The 13295-nt window shown below is 35.9% G+C and overlaps 1 pseudogene; it reads right to left on the reverse strand.

Annotated features, from left to right (window-relative positions):
• Nucleotides 1-1231: 1231 nt before the first annotated feature.
• Nucleotides 1232-2391, reverse strand: LOC141510862 (ribosomal L1 domain-containing protein 1-like; annotated as a pseudogene).
• Between the last annotated feature and the right edge of the window lie 10904 nt (nt 2392-13295).

Here is a 13295-nt window from a genome sequence, read left to right on the forward strand (position 1 = left end):
GGTTAAGTGGCTTGCCCAAGGCCACACAGCTAGGTAATTATTAAGTGTCTGAGACCAGATTTGAACCCAGGTACTCCTGACTCCAGGGCCAGTGCTTTATCCACTACACCACCTAGCCGCCCCTGTGCTCACATTTTAAAGCAATTGAGGCAAAAGATATAGAGAAATCATAAATACAAGAAAAATATGGAATAGATGGAGTAACCCTGGCAAATATGACATTAGCATTGAGGGAGTACCTGTAAAGGCCCTCTTAGGAGGTGCTATTTACTCTGAGTCTTTTTTTTTCACTTGTTCAATTATGTTTAGAAAAGTCTTAAAACAAAAATGCAAAATATAAGTACATTATATTGACAAAAAAACATACTGTCATGAATTTTCTGATAGACCAAAGAGATTTTACAGCAACTGTCTAAATTTCATAGTAGTTCTTTCATTATTTTGAATTTTTTCATTTTGTTACCTATAAACTATGCCTAATTGAGAAATTGTTCTTGAGTGGAAATTCTTTTTTTTTTTAGGTTTTTGAAAGGTAAACAGGGTTAAGTGGCTTGCCCGTGGAAATTCTTTAAAATGACCTTTTTACTGGGACTGTCAAAGAAAAATAAAATGAAATGAATGAACATAAAATTATTTTCCTGATTTTGATTTCAATCAAAAACGGTGAAAGCTGTAAGAATGTAAACATAATGAATTTTTACTGTTTAATGAAAAATCAAAGCCAAAACAGTATTATCAGTCAATAGATCTAGTCTATTCTGAATATACTAACTTAACTCTATAGACTTGTTTGGTTGTAAGGAAGGAATAAAGAATTGGAGAAAGGGGGAAAAAACTTTACAAACAATTCTTTAACCTTTGTTAATTCTCTGATCACCTTGATGAATGACTAGATTATTTTAAGTTATTAGTACAGTGAACAAATGCATTATATCTGACAATAAACTTTAAGTAATAGGTTTAAATAACATTGCAAGAAAACAAGTAGAATAGACATTTTAAACACTTCATAAGACTGGCTCAAGAACAAAAGCTACAACATATTAAGGTAATTGAAACGGTGATATGGTACTGAAAACCATTTTTCCCCCCACTGTGCGAAGTAACTAGAAAAGCAAGTAGAAAGAGACTTCATTTTAAATTCATTCAATTTTCCCTACTTTGTTATGAGCAGTAAGTGACCTCTTAACTTCGCAGGCGTCTAATGCAGGGTTTAAACTCTACTGAGGAATTACTCTTTTTTTCTCAAGTTTTTTGCGGAATTGATTGTAGGTTTCTTACTTTTGCCACTAGCTGGGGTCATCTTCAACTTCATGGAACCTGTATTAATCTGTTCTGGAGTCTCCAGAGCTTTGGAGGCTTTTCTCTTTCCAAGACGAGTTTTAGCTTGTGGTGTTTCAGCACTGAGAGTCTCTCCTGTAGACTCCTTTTTTAGGGATGCTTTCTTTGGGCACTTCTGAGGTGTTGCTTGAATAGGGAGTAGTTGTGGAATCTCATCCTCAAAATCAGGTTCAGCTTTATCTTCCTTTTCTGCCTCTAGTTCATGGCCATCCAAAGGACATTTATTTTTAGATTTCACTGCAGTCTGGGCAGCCTTGGTGGCCACTTTTTTGCCTTGCTTTAGTTTCTTACTTTTTCTGAGAATCCAAATGGGAGACAAATGAAGAAAAAGATTGGAAGGGAAAGAGATTTTTCTGTTTTCAGGTGTAGAAGTTTTACACTCTCCCATTTCTCTGGCAACTTTTTTGAAATCACGTCTATAGCAGCAACAATATTTTCCACTAGGTGATCTCCAGGCATTCCTGTGTGACCCACATGTGATGTATTGCAACAACCATGATTGGTGACTGGTAATGAAGTTCCTTGGATAATTCTATTGATGTGTTCTGACAAATTTTTAGTCGTGAGGTCTACTGATAAAGGTACTTTCTTTCTAGGATAGAAATGCTTTCCTATGTGTGAGGGTAAAAGTCGTCTAATTCTTTGGTCAGCAAGGAAAAGGTTATAACTTCCCAAAAGGCGTCGCTTAGCTTCATAAGGTTTATATTCTTGTTTTAACCTTTTGTATGGAATGACCTCAGCAATGCTTGTAATTCCCTTCTTTTTCAAAAGCTGCTTATAGAAATTTTCTGTCTGTTCTGAAGTTAAATTGGATTCATCTTTGGTAAATAAACAAACTTCTTTTGTATCGGGTCTAATACCATGTGGCAGAGGTATTCTGATTTCTTTTCCATTTGGGGGAATTTTCCATAATGTCACCATTAAAAACACATTCTCATTCTCATTCAAAAGCAATATATTAGCATTTTGCTCATCCTTTCTATATTTCATTAAAGCTTCTATTGCTTTTTTAATCTGCTCGTGAGGCACAAGCTCGGCTACGGCGCCCATTTTCCTCCGCTACACGTGTCTGAAGGTGCCGGAAAGGAACCGGCTATTTACTCTGAGTCTTAAAGAAAACCGAGGATTCTTAGTTTCTAAAAATGTGAGGGGAAAAATTCCAGTTCTGGAGAACAGACAGTTCAAAGGCATAGAGAGGGGGAGAGAAAAGGTGGAATATATGGTAGAAGAGTAAATTTCATAAAAAGGAACCCTGTAGAAATTTTCCTTTTGTGTAGGTTCAGTCATGTCATTCTCTTGCTCAGAAGTCTTCGTGATTCCTCATTGCCTGCCAAAAAAAGTTCCAGCTTTTCAACCTGATTTTCAAAGATCCATGATGTATTCCCAGCACACCTTTCCAGCACTGCCTTCTACTCCTCATTATTCCCTTGTTTTTATTTATTTATTTTTATTAAAGATATTATTTGAGTTTTACAATTTCCCCCATCTTGCTTCCCCCCCCCCCCCCCCCGGAAAGCAATCTGTCAGTCTTTACTTTGTTTCCATGTTGTACCTTGATTCAAATTGGGTGTGATGAGAGAGAAATCATATCCTTAAAGAAGAGACAAGAAGTCTAAGAGGTAACAAGATCAGACAATAAGATATATGTTTTTTTCTAAATTAAAGGGAATAGTCCTTGCACTTAGTTCAAACTCCACAGCTCCTTATCTGGATACAGATGCCACTCTCCTTTGCAGACAGCCCAATATTGTTCCCGATTGTTGCACTGATGGAATGAGCTAGTTCTTCAAAGTTGAACATCACTCCCATGTTGCTTGTTAGGGTGTACAGTGTTTTTCTGGTTCTGCTCATCTCACTCAGCATCAGTTCATGCAAATCCCTCCAGGCTTCTCTGAAATCCCATCCCTCCTGGTTTCTAATAGAGCAATAGTGTTCCATGACATACATATACCACAGTTTGCTAAGCCATTCCCGAATTGAAGGACATTTACTTGATTTCCAATTCTTTGCCACCACAAACAGGGCTGCTATAAATATTTTTGTACAAGTAATGTTTTTACCCTTTTTCATCATCTTTTCAGGGTATAGACCCAGTAGTGGTATTGCTGGGTCAAAGGGTATGCACATTTTTGTTGCCCTTTGGGCATAGTTCCAAATAGCTCTCATTATTCCCTTGTACCCAAACCAAACTGGACCATGAACTTTCCCCCCAAAATATGCCATATACTTTTTCTAGCTTACTTTTGAAGCTATTATTTTCTCTACCTAGAATGTTCTTTCTTCATGTTTCAGCCTGTCCAAATCTTAACCCATCTGAAATATCATCTCTTTTATGAAGTCTTCCTTGATTCTAGCTGGAAATGATTTGTATCTGTAAAAAAGATTTGCATACATGTGTCCTACCAGAGTATAAACTTTAATGGGTAAGGACTATTTCCTATTCATCTTTGTATCTCCTTAAGTACCTAATACAGCAATATATTTACATTTATATATGTTTTACAACAGATTAGATTGTATATAATATTCATATATTTTATATATTATACAGATAACATATATTGTGCTATATATTATACAATACAAATATTGTATATCTTTAGGTGCTTTGTTGAACTCAATTGACTCAGGATCATTATTTATGAACACAAATTATGTTGTAGATAGCATGTTGAGTACAGTGAAGCCCATAGGTGCTAGGGAGGTGAATGAGGTTGTTTGTTCCAGTGTTTCAGGTAAATCCAATTTGAGTTTTTGTTACAAGGGGATGCTGCATTTGCCTTCTAAACATCTGTGTTCTTCCTTGTCACTTTTTATGATCATCACCATACCTACCTCTTAGTCTTCTGTTTCCTCCTAAACTTTGTAATTGGCTGCTTCTAAACAATTGTGGGTGGGGAAACTGGATAACCAAGCTTATTAGAATTGTTTCTAAAACAGGTACTGAGGGAGAGCCTGAGGGACTTCCCTATGAGTAAAGTGCATGAGTTTTGGCATGTGTGTTTAGTGACATCCATGTGGGTTGCTCATAGGCCTCCTTTTTTCTTTCTGGTTCTTGGCTGTTCTCTATTTGTTTTGAATTGCCAGATTAGGCTCCTTCAGATAACTGGTATATTACTATTGTATATCCCCCTACAGAGCCCTGGTCACAAGCATGGAATAGGTTAGTTGGTTGGTTGATTGTTTTTAATGAAAGATTGAATTTGAACATGAAAAGAGATGTAGAAATGGCACCCTGCTCACAATAGCCCATTCACTGCTCCCTCTGGTTGCCTTGATGGAACTGTGTGTGAGCATAGCTATGTTTTATTCCCCCTGCCCCATACTCAGAAGTAAATGTTTATACTTCATAACAAAAGAAAAAAAGAGTTGAAGATAGGGAGCAGAACTACAATGTTTGGTGACTCGTTGGTCCACTCCTAGTTAGCAGTAGTAGAGAAGTGAACTTCCAGGATTTTGCTCTTGCCACTTTGGAGGGTTGAAGCTGGGGAAGAGAATAAGAGTCAAGGTTTGAAAATGCTTATGCTGGGTATATTGATATTAATCTACTACAATTTATTTTTACCATTTTGATTAAAACCTTTATTATTAAAGTATGTTCTAAGTGAATTTAAGTAAAATGTAACAAGTCAAGTTCAATTAAGAAGAATTGATGTAGGGGCCATTACCCTAGTATTTGATTGGATGGTAAAAACTTAAAAAAATTTTAAATTTATGTAGTAGATATACCCATATTGTCAAAGTGTGACAATAAGCTACTCTGAGAGCCTGAGAAGTCAAGAGAACCTGCCTAAAATCCCTGAGTGCCCTCTGGTGCAAGGTGGTGTACATTACATAACATTATCAATTGAAATATTTGGAAACAATAAAGCTCTATCAATTTAAAACTTTATTTATCTAGGATACTATGAGATCCATCAACCCTTTCATGGAAGTCAGAATTTCTCCCCAAATATCTATCACGACCTTATCTACTGAAATTGAAGAATTATTCAGGAAACATTTATTAAATACTAATGTATAAGGTATTTCCTAGGTCCTGTGTATAGAAACACATAGTTTCTGCCTTCAGGAAGCTTAGAGTAAAAGGGGAAAGGGGAAATGATAAATATTCAACAAGTGCTTATTATGTAGGAATGAATAATATTAAAATATTTTTATATTTTCTATATTTAAATTATTTGATATACAGCCACCTGGAAGGTCAAAACTTCAGTGGGATGAATCTAATTATTTGACAAGAAATAGAAATGAACTCAAAATTCTTGATTTTGATATCAGTTAGAACTAAACTCTTACCAAATGCCAAGTTAGATAGATTTGAGTGAATGAAAATCTATGTTTAATAGTCCTAAGCATAGGACTTTAGGACTTTAGTGGCAAAGATTAAGATGCAAAAAAGTTGATAAACTTATGTAACCCCTCTTCCCAGAGATGTTGCCATGAAGACTTGGTAGGCTAGACTGTGACACATGGGAATGATACTTTTATTACCCAGAATTTCCCAAGATTTCAGGGGCTTTTGATTCTGCTGGGTCATCTTTTTGTTTGAGTACAGATGCAAGAAAGAGAAAACATGACCAAATCTAGTACCATTCTTGACCTGCCAAGCCCTTCAGAGAGCTTGCAATGGACACATATCCAACTTTCCGCAAAGGAAGGAAATAGAGGTGATGATACTAGGGGCAGAAGCAAGGTATCTATCACATAAAATCAAGAAAAGAGATTTTGTGAACTAGAGGAAGAAGGGAGATGAGAGCAAGAGCAAGAAATATGAGAAAGTGGACTGGGAATAGAGGACAGATCCAACATCAAAAACAAAAGATAGTTTAGGAAATGAGTAATGTCTAGCCCATGGCTCCTCTCTGCTTCATACTTATGCTTTCATGGAATGTTGCACAAGGGAAGCTCTCTTTCCCTGTCTGACTACTATTTAGATTTCCTTTCCTTCTCTGATCATTGAAAAGGAAAAGTGGGTGAGTAGAGGAAAGGTGGGGGGGAAATCAACCCTGGTTGCAATTTATATTGCAGCCTACTGTATTACTATCTGTACTTTCTATACTATTAATAGATAGCACAATAAACTAAATTGCAATTAACAGTGGTTTTTTTTATCTAAACTCATGAGTTTAGGGGTTTAAGATCAAGAGGGAGATTTCCCTAATCCCCAGAATGGAAACTATATAACAATTAGAGATAGTAATTTTTTAATTTTGCAATTCTGGTAATTTCTGAACATATTATAGAACGTACCCTAGATTGCTTTTGAACACAAGGAAAGAGAACTAGAAAGAAAATGATCTCACAAATGAAATAGAGAAGGAGTGCTCCAGGACTTCTAGCATTGTCTGGCATTAAATGACCCCTACTCTCACATAGTCCTGAATCAAGTGGGACTATGCATACATTTATAATGGAGAAAATATTGATATTGGAGAAGATACAGATAAATTAGCTTTAAAGTATGCTTTTCTCCTTATCATTCTCTCCATAAATGTAAATTATTTTAGTGCTAATAAGCTATTTTGGTTATATTATAAAAATCAGAAAGTCGTTTGATAATATTCAAGTCTTTAGAGTATCAATGAAACTTAATCAGTTTATTGTATTTAAATTAGGTTACACACAATATCAGTCTATGTGCTTTTTAGGAAAAACAAGAAGTTAACATATTATTGTTTAGTTTTAAGGATCAATTTTTATTTTATCAAGAACACCTTTCACAAAATCCAAATCCAATGTCTCCTTGTCATCCAGGTGATCCTGTGTTCTTGATGTCTACCAGTAGAAGAACCAAGACCAACCACTGCATCTTGAGTCATTTCTACTCATTTTGACTTTTGTACTGTAACTGATCTTCTATGACTCTCGAAGAGAGAGTGAGGCTGATAACTTTTTGAAGTTCTAGCTCATTTAAATCCAATTCATGAACAAGTTAAGAAATTAATCCATCATCCACTATTTTAACCCAACATCATGATGTCATTGGTCCTCTTCAAAAATGAAGGACAAGCAACAAGTTCCAGCAGTTTCCACTATTCTGGAAAGGCTTTGAACATGACCCCATCCATTTTTCTGAGAACCAACTTAGTTAAGTGTGGAGAAGGATATCACCTGTAAGTGACAAATGAAACAGCCAATGAATCAGAACAAAAATTAAAAGAAAGCTTCAATTTTCATTATCCTCCATCCACCCTTCTGCAGTAAAAAGGGCAATATTGAAAGAAACTGAGCAGAAAGTCCTAAAATCAATAGTTTTAAGATTATCCATAAACTGTTGATGTTTTAAATGTGAGGTAGCAGTCCAATGAGTAGACAACATTACCAAAATCTTATATTATTGCTATAAATAGAACCTGAAGAAACAAGGAAATTGGGAGCTATCCTGAAGGATGACTCACAGACACTGTTGAGAATCAAAGAAAAAGACTGTCAGCATGAGTTTTGTCTCATGTCCAAAGGCAACAAGAAACATTATTTTGTGGCTGATTTGGTTGTCAGGTATTGCAGTGCTAATGACAATTAGTATTTGCATAAGAACATGATGGATGTGTGCTTGGCAAAGGCACATTGCACTGTAAGGGATTGAAGGGGTCCAGGAGAGAGTGTTAGATTGAAGAATTCCTCATGGATAGTGAGATCTTCCAAAATCTTCAATTTGTCAATGACAGTGTAATTAGATGACATTAAATGACACCTACTCTCATACAGTTTGGAATCATTGTATATTTATTAGATGTATCCCAGATATTGGTGAAAATACAGATAAATTAGTTGTTGGGTTTTTTTTTAGTTTTTTGCAAGGCAAATGGGGTTAAGGCTTGCCCAAGGTCACACAGCTAGGTAATTATTAGGTGTCTGAGGCCAGATTTAAACTGAGGTACTCCTGACTCCAGGGCCAGTGCTTTGGCCACTGTGCCACCTAGCCACCCCGATAAATTAGTTTTTTTAGAAACATTTTATTTGAGTTTTACAATTTTCCCCCCATTCTTGCTTCCCCCACCCCCCCACAGAAGGCATTTTGTTAGTCTTTATATTGGTTCCATGTTATACATTGCCAATAAATTAGTTTTAAGATATACTTTTCTCTTTATTTTTCTCTCTATAAATGTAAATTATTTTATTAGTCACTTATCTCTAATCAGTTAATTTGGTTATATTATAAAAATCAGAAAGTCACGTGATAATATTGTTTAAGTCTTTAGATTGTATGAAATCTCAGAACATTGCACAGCTTTTGGAAAGAGATCCATAGTCATTTAAGAGTTTAGTCTGACAATTTACAGAGGAAAGACAAGTGAATGGAGAATGTCTTTTGCTTCAATTACAACATGCAATTGGATGAGAGATTGTCCATCAGTATGTATTTCTGGGATAGAATGATCAACAAGAAATTGGGCTCAGACACAGTTAGATAGCTTAGAGGATAAAACGCTGGGCCTGGATTCAAGAAGACCAGAGTTCAAATTCTTTCTGAGACATTTACTGACTGTGTGATTTGGGGCAGGTCACTTTACCTTTGCTGTTTTTATCATTTATAAAATGGATTATTGTGAGATCAGATTGGTTATTTTGTAAACTTCTTAGCCTCTCAGTTAGGTGGCGCAGTGGATAGATCACCAGCCCAGGAATCAAGAGTACTTGAGTTCAAATCCGACCTCAGACACTTAATAATTGCCTTGCTGCTGTGTGACTTTGGGCAAGTCACTTAACTCCATTGCCTTAAATAAATAAAAAAATAAAAAAAACTGCTTAGTCTCTGTCTGCCTCACTTTCCTCAACTGTAAAATGATGATGATAATAGCACTTAGTTTGAAGGGCTATTGTAATTTAATAATATTTTGTAAATCTACTTGTCACAAAGCCTGGCACAGTAAAGACTCTATAAATGGTTTATTTGCTTCCCTTTTCCCATTCCCATCCCTCACCCAGAGCTGGAAAGGCAGAGGAGAATGGGCTGGATTGCCTCAGGGAAATTGAGAAACATGCTTAATAATTCCAAGTGTTCTCTGGAACAATACCAAGAATCTACCAGTATTGCTGTATGGCATAGACTTGGAACACAGCAGTCTTACAACAATGAGGAACTCCACAGAACAGGAGTCAGAAATGTCATACAAAGAAGAAGGGCTGGTCAAATGGAGAAGACAAGGCTTGTGGACAACCAGAGTGTTCTGCTCATACCCTTACAAGTCAGGAGAAAGGCCTCAGCTCATTGTGGCAAACCTGGAGGCAGACAAGAGTGTAAGCGTAGGTGATGGTCTACATCTCTGGAAGAATTTCCAAACCAATGAGATCACAGATCCATTTGAGTCTATGATCAGGGAATGACGGAAATGCTAAATAAGTTGGGGGCAATGGGGATACATGATGGGAATAAATTGAGTTAGTGATGGTGACTTTAAGAAGAAAAATGAGATACAAGATCAAGGTCTCTACACTCTATGACTTCATTAGCTCTCTTGGGTTTAGTTAACCATGCAAATAACTACCAGTTATATAGATCCAATGAGAGTCTCTCTTATGAGCATCAGTCCTATATTATCAACTTTCTGTTGACATTCTGAACCTAAATCCTATTTCATTCTTGATGTACGAGTAGATGGCAGTTTGTCTGAAAAAGATCTGGGGATTTTAGTGGACTTCAAGTTCTATATGAGTTGGTGTAACTTGGCAGTCCATAAATTGAATGTGATCTTGGGCTACGTGAAGTCAGTTTCCAGGAATGAGAGTGGGATGGCCATCCCACTCTGTTTTTCCTCAGCTAAACCATATCTGGAATATCATGTTCAGTTCTGCATGCCTCTGTTTAAGAAGGACATTGATAAGCTGTACAAAGGAGGTCAACCAGGGTAAGGAACCATTTCTTACGGTTAGGGTAAAGAGACTGGGGATAGTCAACTTGGCAAAGAGATAACTCTGGAGACACATGAAACTGTCTTCAAGTATTTGAAGGGCTGCCACATAGAAGAGGAAAAGACATCATGTTTATTTTGTTTTTTCTGGGGAAACAATCAGGAGCAAAGGGTAGAAATTATAAAGAGGCTAATTTAGGATTAATTTCAGGAAAAACTTCCTAATGATGAAACTTGTTTAAAGGTGGAATTGGTTACAATTCAGAATGCCTCATGAGATGGTGGATTTTCTCTCCTTGGAGGTCTTTAAGAAGAGGCTGAATGATCACATTTACAGTATGGTCATTCATGTCTGACTCTCCATGACCCCATTTGGGGTTTTCTTGACAAAGATACTGGTCTGGTTTGCCATTTCCTTTCCCAGTTCATTTTACAAATGAGGGAACTGAGGTAAGCAGGCTCAAGTGACTTGCCGAGGTCACACAGCTAGTAAGTGTTTAAAGAGAAGTCTTCCTGAATCCAAGCTCTAGCCCCCTAACCACCTAGCCTGGACCACCAAAGCACATAGATTTGAAAAAAAAATCACTCCAACATGTCATCTTTGAGTTACAATTGATAGTATTCTTTCACAGAACAAAATTCCACAATGAGATTTTTTTTTTAAATATTTATAACTCTATGGTGACAGTTTAGTTAACATTTTGCTTGCTCAAACAAAACAACAGTTGCTTAACTTTTGGCACACTCTTGGAGAATCATTTTCCTAAAACTATTTAGTACTTCTTTGACTACTCCCTCCAAGGATTTGCTTTACCAGCTGATCATTATCCTAATCACTTTATGGAGGTGGTCTACCTGGGCTGATCTGTAGAGATCCTATTAGAAACTGGTTAGGCCTTTAATAAGAATGAAATAAAAAGATTTCAGTTTCAGACAATTGAGAGCTAAAGAAAAATTGATAAGGTTTTTCATTGTGAATAGTTTAAAGGTTTCAGACTAAGGTGCTGAGAAAATGTTTTCCTTTGTATTTTCTAATAGAGGGATCATTATTTATGGAGGGAGAGTGAGTTTGCTTCCAATTCTACCCCTTTTATCCCCAGCACAAATTTCTCAAGCCTCATCTATGTTCATTAATTCTAAGACTTCATTTCGTATCTGTGTATCAGTAGCAAGATTCATGTTTTCTAGTCACTATTATAAATGTGAAATCCTTAGTTTTTTACCTTAATCTAATAAATATATCAAAGCAATAAGATAATAATCATTCTAGAAGCTATAGCAGTATTGAAGGCATTATCTTGCATATATAATAGCCTATAGGTTATAACAGTGCAGATAAGGAAGACTATGCAGGGTTCAATTGTACACAATGACAGCAATATTGTAAGAATGATGAACTGTGAAAAATTGAGTTATTCTCATCAAGACAACAACTAAATATAATTCCAAAGGACACATGATGAAAAATGTTTTCCAACCTCAGAGAATTGATGAACTCTGAGTACATGTTGAACCATATCTTTTAATTTCACATGTATGATCAATATTATATAGCTTTCCTTTTTCAACAGATGGGAAAGGGATTGGAGGGAGGGAGAGAATTTGATAATTCAAACTTTTTTTTTTTAGTTTTTTTGCAAGGCAAATGAGGTTAAGTGGCTTGCCCAAGGCCACACAGCTAGGTAATTATTAATGTCTGAGGTCGGATTTGAACCCAGGTACTCCTGACTCCAGGGCTGGTGCTTTATCCACTGCGCCACCTAGCTGCCCTGATAATTCAAACCTCCTAAAAAATTAAAGTTAATTCTCTTATGTTTTCCTTCCTATACCATGGTTTTCTTGCTTTTCCTAATTCCTCAAACACAAAATGACTGATATGTGGATATGTTGAACATGGATGTACATGTACAACTTTTACTGAACTGTTTGCCACTGGTGGTGGGGGTGGAAAGGAAGGGTGGTGGAAAATTGTGTAACTTAAGAATATGCCGGAGGATGAATGTTGAAAGACTTTCATGATATGTTATTGGAAAAATTAAAATAAAATATCAAAAAAATTAATGTTAAAAGTCTTTAGGCATAATTGGGAAATATTTAATGAAATAAATAAAAAATATTTAAAAATACAGAATTCAAACCTACTTGATTCTCTAGCCCTTTAATCTTTTGAATAGTAGCCAGAAGTCTATTAAATTTTGCTAATGCCAAGTTAACTGGGATCAAAGTGGTCCAATTTAAGGTAAATGTAACTATTTTCTCAATTATTAATTTAATTCAACACTTTTATTAAACGGTCTCTCCCACCATCCCAGTTACATTGAAATAGATATAAAAGGTAGATAAAATTGAAGCCCTCAACATAGCTTCAAAATCCTGCAAAATAAACCTCTACATTGTTCATGTCCAATATATCTCTTTCTGCTTTTTGATATTATCACCTCTCTATTAGGAGGTAACATGTTTTAGCTTTAATCTTTTGAACTTGTAGCTTATGGTACTGATTAGAATTCTAAAATCTTTCAGTTATTTTTCCTCTAAAATGTTATCATTGTATAAAATTATTCTATTTTATTCACTTTGCTCTGATTCACTTCACAGAAATTTATCCTGTTTCCTCTGGTGTTGTCTATTTCATAATTTCTTATGGCACTATAATATTTCAATACATCCGTCTACCACAACTTTTTTTTTTTTAGGTTTTTGCAAGGCAAATGGGATTAAGTGGCCTGCCTAAGGCCACACAGCTAGGTAATTATTAAGTGTCTGAGACCAGATTTGAACCCAAGGTACTCCTGACTCCAGGGCGGGTGCTTTATCCACTGCGCCACCTAGCTGCCCCCACCACAACTTTTTTAATCATTCTCCAATATGAGTTACATCTCCTTAGTTATCAATTTTGGCTCTCACAGGAAGAGCTACTATTTATGTCTCTCTCTCTCTCTCTCTCTCTCTCTCTCTCTTCATATATATATATATATATATATATATACACATACAGATAGATAGATAGATATAGATACAGATATAGATATATCCTTGTTTCTTTGTTCTTGGATTTCTTTTGTATAGAGTCCTAGAAGTAGTACAACAGAGTCAAAG

This window comes from Macrotis lagotis, chromosome 2 (assembly GCF_037893015.1).
Source record: "Macrotis lagotis isolate mMagLag1 chromosome 2, bilby.v1.9.chrom.fasta, whole genome shotgun sequence".
Taxonomy (NCBI): Eukaryota; Metazoa; Chordata; class Mammalia; order Peramelemorphia; family Peramelidae; genus Macrotis; species Macrotis lagotis.